The following is a 12,950-nucleotide window of genomic DNA, read 5'->3' on the forward strand; positions in this document are numbered from 1 at the left end:
TTATTTAAATGTACAAAACAGCAGGGTATCCTTGAATTCCCCCCATAGATTCTTTTTTTTATTTATATAGATTTTATTTATGAAAGGGAAATATTGACAAGACCAGAGGATAAGAGGGGTACATTTTTCACAATTCCCACCACCAGAACTCCATATTCCATCCCCTCCCTTGATAGCTTTCCTATTCCTTATCCCTCTGGGAGTATAGACCCAGGGTCATTATGGGGTGCAGAAGGTGAAAGTTCTGGCTTCCGTAATTACTTCCCTGCTGACCATGGGTGTTGACAGGTGGATCCATACTCCCAGCCTGTCTCTTTCTTTCCCTAGTGGGGTAAGCATCTGGGGAGGTGAGGCTCCAGGACATATTGGTGGGGTCGTCTGCCCTGGGAAGTCCAGTTGGCATCAGGGTAGCATCTGGAACCTGGAGGCTGAAAAAAGAGTTAAGATATAAAGCAGAACAAATGGCTGACTAATCATGAACCTAAAGGCTGGAATATAGCAGATGAAGATTCGGGGGTCTCCGTTTTGGAAAAAGCTAGTAGGTTTATTTTAGATATATTCCAAGGGGCACCTGTTTTTACTAGTTCTTGTTTTGCCTGAACCTGATGTCTAATATGGAGCTAGTTCACTAATAGATTCCTCTCTCTAATATCACTGTTCACTTTCATATGGAATATCATTATAAGCCCTCTTTGGGCAGGACTGAACCCTCATTATAAAATACCAATGATAAGGACTGCCCCACTCTCCAAAGGGAGGTTGGTTCACCCTAATCTGCTACTGGGGGAAAAATGGTCCTGAAGTGAGTGCAGCCTAGAATGTTCCAAGCTCTGACCATGGATAGCAAACACAGACTCAAAGCACTCAGTTACACAGGATCCTGTGTGAAAAAGGAAAAGATATAGGCTCCAGGTCAAATTAACTTGGTAAATAGTTAACTGTATTTTTCAAGTTTGGGAACTACTCTCTGTCCTGATCCAGCTTTCTAGTACCATTCTCCACTATGGCACCATCTTCTAAGACAATATTTTAGTTCACCTGCAGGTTAGCTATTAAGCTCCAGCAAAAAAATTACCCGTCTTTAGCCCCTAGGAACATACCGAAAATAGACTTCCTAGCTTCTATCTACCCTTAAAGCTCTATTCCTATTTTATGGTTACTGTTCATTAGGCATTTTGTTCTGCTTTATATTTTACTGAATTTCAGCCACCAAGTTGTAGGTGCTACTACAATTTCATCCTGAATTCTCAGGACAGATGATCTCACCAATGAGTCCCAGAACCTCACCCCTCCAGAGCCCTACCCCACTAGGGAAAGATAAAAACAGGCTGGGGAGACTCAGGCAGTAGTGTAACTGGTTGAGCACACGTGGCGTGAAGTGCAAGGACCAGTATAAGGATCCAAGTTCGAGGCCCCGGCTTCCCACCCGCAGAGGAATCGCTTCACAGGTGGTGAAGCAGGTCTGCAGGTGTCTTTCTCTCCCCCTCTCTGTCTTCCTCTCCTCTTTCCATTTCTCTCTGTCCTTTCCAGTGACTTTGGCATTAAAAACATCAATAGAACAACAAGGGCAACAAAAGGGAATAAATAAACATTAAAAAAAAAAGTGCGAAAGGACCCAGGTTCGAGCCCCTGGCCCCCACCTTCGGGGGAACGCTTTATGAGTGGTGAAGCAGGGCTGCAGGTGTCTCTCTCCTTCCCTCTCAATTTATGGCTGTTTCTATCCAATAAATAAAGATAATAAAAAAAATTAAAAATCTGCCTGGGGGTATGAATCAATCTGCTAATGCCTATATCCAGTGTAGAAGCAATTACAGAAGCCAGAACTTCCATCTTGTGCACCCCATAAAGAATTATGGTCCATACTCAACAGAAGGGAAATGTTATGAGAAGATGACCAGAGAGATATGAACTCTAATTTCAACAGGACCTGTAGAGAGAAGAGGAAAAGAAGAAGAAGGAGAAGGAGGATGGGGAAGAGGAAGAGTGAAGGACACTCTGAAGTAGTAGGTATGATTTAAAAAGGAAGAGAAGCAGGACCATAGGAAAAGATGCTTATATATATATAATACTCAATCAATATCTGTGATCTAATGCAGAATCCAATGAAGAAAATCTGGACATAGAAATCTGGTAGTGGGAAAAGTGTGTAATTATACCTTAGTAGATTATTAAAATATATAAATATTGTAGTCAGTACTCTCTGATTTCCACAGATAGAGCTTAAAATGTTATAATTGTTTAAATCACTAATAAAAATTAAAAGAAAAAATATGGATCAGTAATAGCTCTGGAGTTTTTCCCCAGGCTATAAACACCTGTTTTGAAAGTTTGGATGATATGGTTCCTTGATATTTTTTGAAAATATCACTAGGATATTTTGGTCTGATAAAGCCACAAAATGAAGGTGTTAGGAAATACACCAGCTCAATTCTTTTTTTTGTTTGTTTTAATTTTTTATTTATAAAAAGGAAACATTGACAAAACCATAGGATAAAAGAGGTACAGCTTCGCACAATTCTCACCACCAGACCTCCTCCCCTGGGGGATATTCATCTCCTCTCTCCATTTCTCTCTGTCCTTTCCAGTGACTATGACATCAATAACAACAACAATAGAACAACAAGGGCAACAAAAGGGAATAAATAAACATTAAAAAAAAAACAGTGCGAAAGTACACTGTACGGTGTCTACACAAAAATTAAATCATCTCATGGTATATATGCGTGTCTCAGACCATATCACTTCCTTAAGAGATACATGGCTAAGGAGAGATAGGTTAGACATAGATTGTATTTATGTCCAGACAGAAACTAAAATGTAGAAAGAGAATGTAAAACTACCTAAGTTCATAACTATTAAAGGAAACAGCCAACCACTCCCTTGATACCAACCCCTCCCCTGATAGCTTTCCTACTCTTTAACCCTCTGGGAGCATGGACCCAAGGTCATTGTGGGATGCAGAAGGTGGAAGGTCTGACTTCTATAATGCTTCCCAGCTGAACATGTGCATTGACAGGTCGATCCATACTCCCATCCTATCTCTCTCTTTCCCTAGTGGGGAAGGACTCTGGGGAAGTGGAGCTCTAAGGCACATTGATGGGGTTGTCTGTCCAGGGAAGTCTGGTTGCATCCTGCTATCATTGAAACCTGGTGGCTGAAAAAAGATTTAATATACAAAGCCAAACAAACTGTTGGACAATTATGGACCTAAAGGCTAGAATAGTGCAGGTGAAGCATTGGGGGGGAGTTCTCCATTTTTGTAGATAGCTAGCTAGTAGGCATATTTTAGTTATATTTCAAAGGGTCTGTAGCTATACTAGTGGCTTTTTGTTTGTTTGTTTGATCCTGAAATCTGATATGCAGGTGAATCCTAATTAGTGTCTGGGAAGATGATGTCATGGCTGGGAAAAGGACTAGAAAGCTGTATCAAGGAGAGTAGCTCCCTAATATGGGAAATGGGTATAAATATTACTGTAAATCCCATCAATTTGATGTAATATGGGGCCCATAATTAGCTTAGGAGCCTGTGTGACCTCTGCATCCCTCTAGATCTGAGCTCACATTCTGTGGCCATGAGTAGGAACATTCCATGCTGCCCCAGTATCGACCCATCTTCCTCAGGCGTAGCATAGAGTATGTTGTCCATCCTCCCTTCAAAGGATGGAACATTCTCTACCATTGTTGATCCAGGTTGAGGGCAAAGACCTATGGGGGCCCACAAAGGGGTCTATTTTGCTGTTCCTCATAGAGATGACCTGTAACAATGGAGAAAGGGATTTATTTGAGGTCTAGGCCCATCAAGTCTGTTTGGGAGACTCAGGACTTCCCGGTTAGGGCACTAGCTGGTGGAATGGCCTGATAGTGACTAAAGAGTCATCGTTAATATATGCCAGTTTCTTGCCCTTATTCAGCTTTTGCAGTCCTTGCTTTACTAAGGTTAGCTTTGGAGTGAGTGAGAGAACTGTAATAGGAAGTAGGTGAGGGGGGTATCTAAGTCTAAGTGGACACTATTTCATTATGAACTTGATACTGACTCACTATAGACTATTGTGTATTTTTGCTTTTAGGTATATATTTTTCCCTAATCAACTCTTTTTCAATACTAGTACCCTACCAGCCAAAAACAGCAATACTGAGACCCTGTTGATCTAAGAGTAACACAATCATTCTGATTCCTGGTACCTTCATGGATTTTGGTTAATATTTTTAAAACTCCTGATCCTACTTCTGGTATATATGAGGCATTCAGTTCTTGGCATTGCAGTGTAGCTAGTAATGTTTGTGCCATTATTGTTATTATCATTGTTAATAGTTTTGTTACCATTAATGTTAGCTCTACTGTTGGTCATTTCTACAATCATTGAACAAGCTAAGTAATGCTAATGACAAGAACTTGACTAGAATGCTCTTGCAATATTTGAGATGATCTTCTAACTCAGCAGAAGCCTGGAGATTTCTTGAAGCGATAAAAAACAAAAGGACTCTTGTAGTGCAGTGTGGAAGAAACAGTCATTGCACAGAATGCACAAAAATACTCAGAAGCATAAGACATGATGGTGGCTTTAGAGCTGTGATTGTGTAAAATATGCTTAAGAAATTAAAAGGAAGTTTCATTGTGATTTTTATAATGGCTTACCTATATAATATCCTACCAGAAAATGTTGACATGTTGTAAATTTGTACTTTAAATTTCTTTTGCCTGAAGTCTGAAAGCATTACAGAATAAATAAAAGAAGCCATGGTAAAGGTACTTCAAGTTCTTCAGGCAAAATAAGTTATAATTTCCTAATTATCTATCAGAAGAAAAAATAGACAGAAGATTATGTTAAAATAGAGCTTCAAAGTGCCCATAACCCATTGAAATACCAAAACACATGTTTGTAACAATTGTGATAGGTAACATGTATTTTGGAAATAGAGATGCTTTAGCATAAAAGTGAGTACTTAATCTACTGGGTGGCTATTTCAGATAGAGATAATCCCCAAGCATCCAGACAAGGAATGAGGGTTGGCTGTTTCCTTTAGTAGTTATGAACTTAGGTAGTTATACATTCTCTTTCTACATTTTAGTTTCTGTCTGGACATAAATACAATCTATGTCTAACCTATCTCTCCTTAGTCATGTATCTCTTATGGAAGATATGGTTTGAGACACGCATATATATATCGTGAAATGATTTAATTTTTGTGTAGACACTGTACAGTATACTTACACAAGCAGAAGTTCTATCACATGACATTCCTTGGATTTGATCTTATGTACAACATATATGTGCCTAGGATTTGATCATATATACAACATGTATGTGATACTGTTGGATATGTGATTCATTGATGGAAACATCCTTATATGCCACATGATTGGAATAAATATGCAAACATATATAAGTGCATTCATATGTGTATATATGTTTTGTATATTTGTATGCATGAATATGTTATTTAATTCTCTAAAATTTAGTTCATAAGTCAATGAAATTATGTTATATGCATGTTTTATAAGTTGGGAGTGATACTCAGATTTTGATATATACAAAGCTCTCCACACAGTACTGAATAGATTTTATTTAGATATATATTTTTAATTGCCGCCAGGGTTATTTCAGAGGCTCAGTGTTGGCACTACAAATTAACCATTCGCAGCGGTCTTTTTTTTTTTTTCTTTTTTATCACTCTTTATAAGTTTATTAGCTAGGACAGAGAAAAATTAAAAGAGGAGTGTTGGTATGCTTCTAAATTCTGCTTCTAAGACCCCTCCTGTTACATTTCTTGAGGCTGTGGTATATTTACATAATCAGTGTTTTACCTGGGTCCCACCCTACCTGCAGGGTATTGGTTAAATCCCCACTGGTTAGATGGAAGCTGCTGGATAAGTGGCGGCCAAAGAAGTGGTTTTGGAGGCTACAGAAAGAAAGGGGGAGATGCTGAGCAGATGTACCCTTAGGCTAGTGCCAGTTCCTGCAAGAGCTGGGACATTCTCTGAGTGCCTGTTCCACCCTGTTGTCACCTCAGGCTAGTGCCAGTTCCCGCGAGAGTTAATAGGATATTCTTGAAGTGCCCTTCCCAACCAATCCTGTCCTGGCTCTTCACTCCCGGTTTTTGCCCTATAAAGCCCTTCTTCTTCTGCCCCTCTCTCTCTTGCCCACTTTTCACTTCAGTGATTAGACTCAATGAAGGGTGCTGCATGAGGCAGCCATTTTGGCTAGCTCCATGTGGCCCAAACCACTGCGCTCTCACCCAACTCAGAGGTGTCAGTGTGAATAAAGAATTGTGTTCCCTCTCCACTCTGGATCTCCTCTCTCTCTCTCTCTCCTCCGTGGAACAGAATGACACCACTGGATGGCAAAATTATTAAAGAAAACAAAGGCAACAGTAGTCATCTACATAAAGGAGCTAGGTGATTATGCTACCAGCTGCAAGGGGGCACATTTCAGGAGTGTTGAAGCAGGTCTGCAGGTGTTTATCTTTCTGTCCTTCTCTCTATCTCCCCCTCCTCTGTTGGTATGCTTCTAAATTCTGCTTCTAAGACCCCTTCTGTTACATTGCTTGAGGCTGTGGTATATTTACATAATCACTGTTTTACCTGGGTCCCGCCCTGCCTGCAGGGTATTGGTTTAATCCCACCCCAGCATTTGGCACCCGGAACAGGGACACATAAGCAGCAGATTTACAAGAAGACGTTCCAGATAAGTATATACCATTTGGGTATCTGCACCTCGTGTTAAGGCACTGTTATTTTTTTTCCCTTTTCTTTCTTATTATTTTCCTGAGACCTCTCCGCCATAGACAATCTTTTCCAAATTCTGTATTCTTTTTTCTATATACAATTTTTATATCTCTGGGACATTTTTCTAAGGGCCGCACCTTATATCCTGTTGATCATCCTTGCAGCTTTTAAGGGATATATAGGGCAACCTCCCAAAAGGCTAAGGGACCTAGAGGCTGAGGTCCAAGAGATAAAGGAAGTGATCATAGAACTTAACCAGTACCTTAAAAACAAGAAGAAGCAAAGGCCTGTCCTGATTCTGACCCACCCTCTGCATCTTTCCCTGAGGCCCCCATTTTGGCAGACACGTGTCTGAATTCTCCTTTGGACTCCAGAGCCTCTTCTTCGGCCACCCCCGTTTTGGCAGACACGTGTCCAGAACCTCCTGTGGTCTCCACAGCTGCTTCTTCGGCCACCCCCTTTTTGGCAGACACATGTCCGGATTCACTCATCTCATAGGTTAATCTCTGCCAGGTGTGGTCCAGACCTGAAGATGGCCTTGTAAAGTGGACCTGGTACATGGAGCATGAACTCTATCATTCATAATTGTCTGGTGAAGTACATTAGGATCTGTGGAGGAATGTGGGTATCACCCCTGGGATTTCTGTCTATTGGGAGGAACGTTTACCAGGAATGTGTGGACTTGGTCCGGAAGAAAGAAAGCTCGGTTGCGAAGCCCACAAAGGCATTTTGTGTCTGGTAGTGGTATATCGGTGGGGGGAGGAGTCATAGAAGTGGAAGCTGCCGGAGGAGCAGCTGCTGGAGAAACAGCTGTAGAGGTAGAGGCCTCACGAGAGGCCAGACAAGTGTCGGCCAAAACGGGGGTGGCCAAAGAAGTGGCTGTGGAGGCTGAAGGAGAATCTGGACATGTGTCGGCCAAAACGAGAGCCTCAGAGCAAAATGCAGAGGGCTTAGGGTGGGTAAGCTCAATGACCATCTCCCTTCTTCTTCTAGCGTTTGCCCTTCTTCCGTAGCCAGTCAACAGCATCAGGTTGAGCCTGATGTAAAGTTTCGAGACCTCCTTTGAATCTGGAGAGGTGGCAGTCGTTGACTATGTGGGTCATAGTCTGTCTGTAGCCGCAGGGGCAGTTCGGGTGTCTCTGGCTCCCCAGCGATGGAACATAGCGGTGCACTGGCCATGGCCTGTTCGATAGCGATTGAGGAGGGCCCAATCATCTCCCTTAACTCTTATATCTCAGCCTCAAGGTCCCTTAATCTTTTGGGATGGCACCCTACATATCCCCTGAAAGCTGCGAACATGGTCATGAGTATCCATGGTGTGGTGCCGAGAAGAATATCCCAGAGGTAGAAAACCTGTCTCATGACAAAAGAGTGGAGGGTTTGGGAAGCCTCTTCATAAAATGGAAAGCCTCTCATGGCAGAGAGGAACACGAGGCCGCAGAGAATCAAGCGGCTGTATACTTAACTGCGTCTGGGCGGGTCTCGGGAACTGGCACTAGCGTGAGGGGACATCTGTACAACATTGTGGCACCTTTCTTATTAAATCTCCATTATCCGCAAGTTTGGAATTTTGCCCCTGGACACCTTGCAGTTCTTGCAATGACTAACCCTTCTGCAAACGAAATGAGTTTCAGTTCTAGTCATTGGCTCGGCTCTCCCTTCCTCCTTCCATATTCTGCAGTGAATCCAATGGATGCGTGTTTCTGCTGATCATCTCCACTTAACACTTGCAGGGTATCTTGGCAAGAAATTTCCAGTGCACCTGCTGCTTATTTATGTGGAAGTTTTGTCGACTGTGCTTATGTGTATAAGATAAAAAGGCAAACTATTAAGGCTGAGGAAATAGAGCAGCCACAGCCTAGACTGCACATTTGCATTTCTGAGTGAAACTGTCCTTTCTAAACAACTGTGATCAGGTCTGCACAGTTGTACAGACAAGTCAGTCATTTGCATATAGGATAAAACAGTCGGGCTGCTGTCTGCCAGATGTGTTCGTTGTAACCTCTTTGTGCCTGCTCTTGGAAGCCTCTCCTGCTTACAGATGTTATATTATATCGTGTTCTCATCACCATCATTCAGCCCGTCATCTTAGAAGACTGTGAGATCCTTGAAAAGTGAGAAGGAGAGTAGTACACAGGGGAGATTGCAAATGAGCAGAGCTAAGAATTTGAAGAGCTGGCTCAAGCTGCCAGGTGGTCCTTGAGTCTTGGAGTGACCTTGTTGACTAAGACATTAGGAAGTATGTGTAAGTCTGGTTGGCTTTTTGGCAGTATGATGGAGTGTGATGCTTTAGAGAAAGGGGATTTGAATCACATTTGAGATTTGATGCTGACGTAGCCACTTACAATGAACACAACTTTAACCAAATCAGTTCATAATTTCCAGTATCCATTTTCCACAAATAAAACAAGGATGAGAATACCTTGTGTTTTCAGATGAGTTGGATGTGATGTAGAAAAGTCCTCATGAATGTCAATACAAAGCAACAGAAAATCAATGTAACAGTCATGGTAGTTTGTGGTGGTGGTGATGCTAATTAATGCTCATAGTAAAACAGCACGTTTATTACTAGGAAAAATAGATATATTTAATAAGACCCTCTGAATTAATATTTTAGTCCCCTGACAGAAATACTTAAAATTTAACTGTGATTTATGAATTTATCTCTATTTCTTCCTTTTATTTTTATGCCACCAGTGCTTTTACTTAGGCTCAATGCCTGCACAGGTCTACTGTTCTTGGTGATCATTTTTCCTCCTTTCTTTTTGATAGACAGAGAGATTAGATAGATAGCTAGCTAGCTAGCTAGATAGATAGATAGAGAACAGACACCTGTAGCACTGCTTTACTGCTTGTGAAACTTCCCCCTGCAAGTGAGAAGAGTTCAGGGGCTTGAACCCGGTCCTCATGCTCTACTATGGAAGTCACAATCCAACCCCTTTATTCTTCCTTCCTTTTGATGTTTCACACAATCCAGAATATAGTTCTGAATTTCTGTTCTATTTTCAGTCTTATTTTCTGTCATTCTTTCATAAGCATGCAGTGTGTATGTTAGACAGTCTACCAATAACTATTATATATATTGTTTATCATATAACTTCCAGCAGCTATGCCTGTTTTGATACATAGAGATTTAATATTGACTGATTTTTCCCATACATGCCAATTTGTTGTTGTTGTTGTTCACACCAAGGCATTTACTTTATATTGGGTTATTTGGGTGGAATTTTTAAGTAGCATTTTCGTTGCCCTTGTTTTACCAGAGCACTGCTCAGTTCTGGCTTATGGTGGTGCAGGGGATTGAACTTGGGACTTTAGAGCCTCAGAAATGAGAGTCTCCTTACATAATCATTACGCTATCTCTCCCCACCTCGTTATTTTTTTAAAATTTATTTTCTTCTTTTTTATTTCCTTTTTTTTGTCACAAGTGTTACCTCTGGGACTCAGTACCCACATGACTGCACCGTTGCTCCTGATGGCATATTCTCTCTCTCTATTCCTCTCTCTCTCTCTCTCTCTCTCTCTCTGTCTCTGTCTCTTTGATAGAAGGTGAAAGATGGAGGAGGGGGAAGAATGAGAAAAAGCTGCATCACTGCTCCACCACTGGTGGATCTCCCTCCTGTGCAGTTTGAAACTGGGTCCTCTCACATAATAACATTTTCTTTTTAGTAATGTGTTTTTATTAAATGCACAAACAGTGGTCTCTATGTGCCCTATCATAAGTTTTATGTATTATTTATACTTTTACCCTTTTTTTTTGATGCTCCTTATATCTAATCTTATGATTGGCTGTGTGGTAGATATTATGTCTACATACATCAAGACACCTAAATTATTATTTAACTTAAATTTGTGCTGCATTTTTGTTATTTACCAAGATCATCATTAGACTGACTAAGGTTTACTTATGGAAGGCTTTCCTCCTTTATTTTCTGCAAATATTATTATGTTTCTACTCTTGAATTCAGAACTTTGTAGAAAAATTTCAACAGTTGAATACAGGAATGAATGAAAGACAAAAGATCCCCTTTACACATAAGTCCACTCCCTTCAAAGATTTACCCCGGAAACCCCACTCAATGATAATCATTTATATCCACTGCCCATTCCTATTTTCATCAGAGAATGGGAAAAAATGGGGAGGGGTATGGCTGTAGTGCACCATGTTAAGGGCACATAAGTATCTGGGTTCAAGCCCCCAACACCTCATCTGTAGGGGGATTGCTTCACAAGCAGTAAAGCAATTCTGTAGGTGTCTTTTTCTCTCCCTCTCTAACTTCCTCTCCCTTCTCAATGTCTCTCTGTTCTATAAAATAAAATGGGGGAAAATGGCTATCAGGAGTAGTAGATTCATAGTTCTGACACAGAGCTCCAGAGATAAACTTGGAGACAAAATAAATAATTAAAGAGAATGAAAAAAAATTAAAAACTTGCTATTACTCAAGCAAAAACAATAATAGGTATTACATAGGCAATTACCTCTTAATTATTCTCTCACAGTAATTATAGAAGATAACCAAAACATATTTGTATAGAATTTAATGTTAATATGCCTCTCAAAAATTATCACTACTTACTGGTTTGCACAAAACTGACAGCACAAAATATTGAAATGTTCCAATGGATTTTATTTTTATTTCTGTCTTCTGGACTTATGTATTTGCTAGATAGTATCTGTGGGTTCCTTAATTTCTCAGTTGTTATGTCTAACTTTATCACAACCAACGTCTGCCTGTCTGCCTTCCCAGCAAACCAGGATCTCTTAGCCCATCTGAAAGTGTTACCTTCCAGTTGGATTATACAACTTACTCAGTTTTTTGAAAAGTTAGCAAGGTCTTTTTTTTTTTTTTTTGGACGCACTGTACACATCTTGCTAAACATGAATTAAAACTGACATCTTTATATGACTCCTTACTTAAATCTGGAGTTCTGTGGTGAAAATCTCCATATATTTAACTATCATTACTTTCATCCTAACATAATTTAGAATTCTACAAAAGTGAATTAGTCAGGCATAATTTGCATTCCAAAAACATGACAAAATGCCAAGATTTTTTTGTTTGTTTGTTTTTGTTTTTTAACTAATGTGTTTGGGTGAGGAGTCAGGTAAGAATTGGAAAAGTCTAGTATGAATCAAGATAATCATTCCTCCTCTTGATATTGTAGTCTTTCTTTTATTTAATCATAGTCTAGTCTCTCTACTCATTAAAACTATGGGGTTCATTTCAGAGGTAAATCACAACGTTATTTGACTATACATTGTAAGTCAAGTTGCATAAAACAGAGGAAAGAATTACATAGTTGGGAAATCTCACTAGTATGGCTATATGAAGGGCCTTAGCCTCTGACCATTTTGGTACATACAAAACGATGAGAAGTTACAGAGGTAAGCCAGAGCCTGGGAGTCAGGGAAGTAGCAGAGGACTTCACAACAACCTATGTTTCTGGGAGTGTGTTCACAGTCTCCTATGTGATTGTTTTGTTTAGATAGAATGCTTAAATTTTTCAGAATTAGGTGGTTGGAAGCCCAAGCAGTTTCACATTTTTCAGTTTTGATAAAACTCACTGGAAATGAATCACTGTGGTTCATTTGCTGCTTCTCATTTGGGGACCAGAAACACATCTGTAGACTCATCAATCTGTCTCATAAAGTATCTTAGTAGCAGTGATTTCTGTTAAAGAAATAAAAAGGACAACAATCTATAATACTTCCAGTGCAGTATAATTAAGAAAAAAAAGTAGAGAGAATTCAGTGGGGAGACATGGTTTTAGATTGTTGCTGTAGTTGGTATAATAACAGCTTTTACATTTCCAAATAGTATAATGAAAATAATGCTTGCATTGCGAATTGACATACTAGATAAAAACATAGTTTGCTCTCTTAGAGTATTTGTTCAGAGAGAGATATTTGTTTACCTTATTTCTTGTCCAAACTCTCTTCAGCCAAAAGCCAGATCTACTCAAGAAAATAGAGAAAATTTAACATACTGTGATATTTATGCTCTCATATGCATTTATATATATATATATATATATTTACCAGGATTAATACTTTGGCTTAATAGCTACCAACTCCTCCATTCCTGGTGACCTTTTTTTTTTTTCTTTTTCTTCCCCCTCCTTTTTTTTAATATTTGATATATACTGTGAGAGAGACAAAGGTGAAACACCTGCAGCAGTGCTCCTTTGTTTGTCAAGTTTCCCTCCTACCGGTGGCAACCAG

At 39.9% G+C, this 12,950-nt stretch overlaps 1 long non-coding RNA gene across 1 annotated transcript; it reads right to left on the reverse strand.

Annotated features, from left to right (window-relative positions):
* Positions 1-244: 244 nt before the first annotated feature.
* On the reverse strand, positions 245-12,401 carry LOC132537725 (uncharacterized). Its single transcript, XR_009549181.1, has 3 exons — positions 12,294-12,401; positions 9,150-9,295; positions 245-428 (listed from the first exon to the last, which is right to left on the reverse strand). It is a non-coding gene; the product is annotated as an uncharacterized LOC132537725 (long non-coding RNA).
* Between the last annotated feature and the right edge of the window lie 549 nt (positions 12,402-12,950).

The sequence above is a fragment of the Erinaceus europaeus genome, chromosome 3 (assembly GCF_950295315.1).
Source record: "Erinaceus europaeus chromosome 3, mEriEur2.1, whole genome shotgun sequence".
NCBI lineage: Eukaryota > Metazoa > Chordata > Mammalia > Eulipotyphla > Erinaceidae > Erinaceus > Erinaceus europaeus.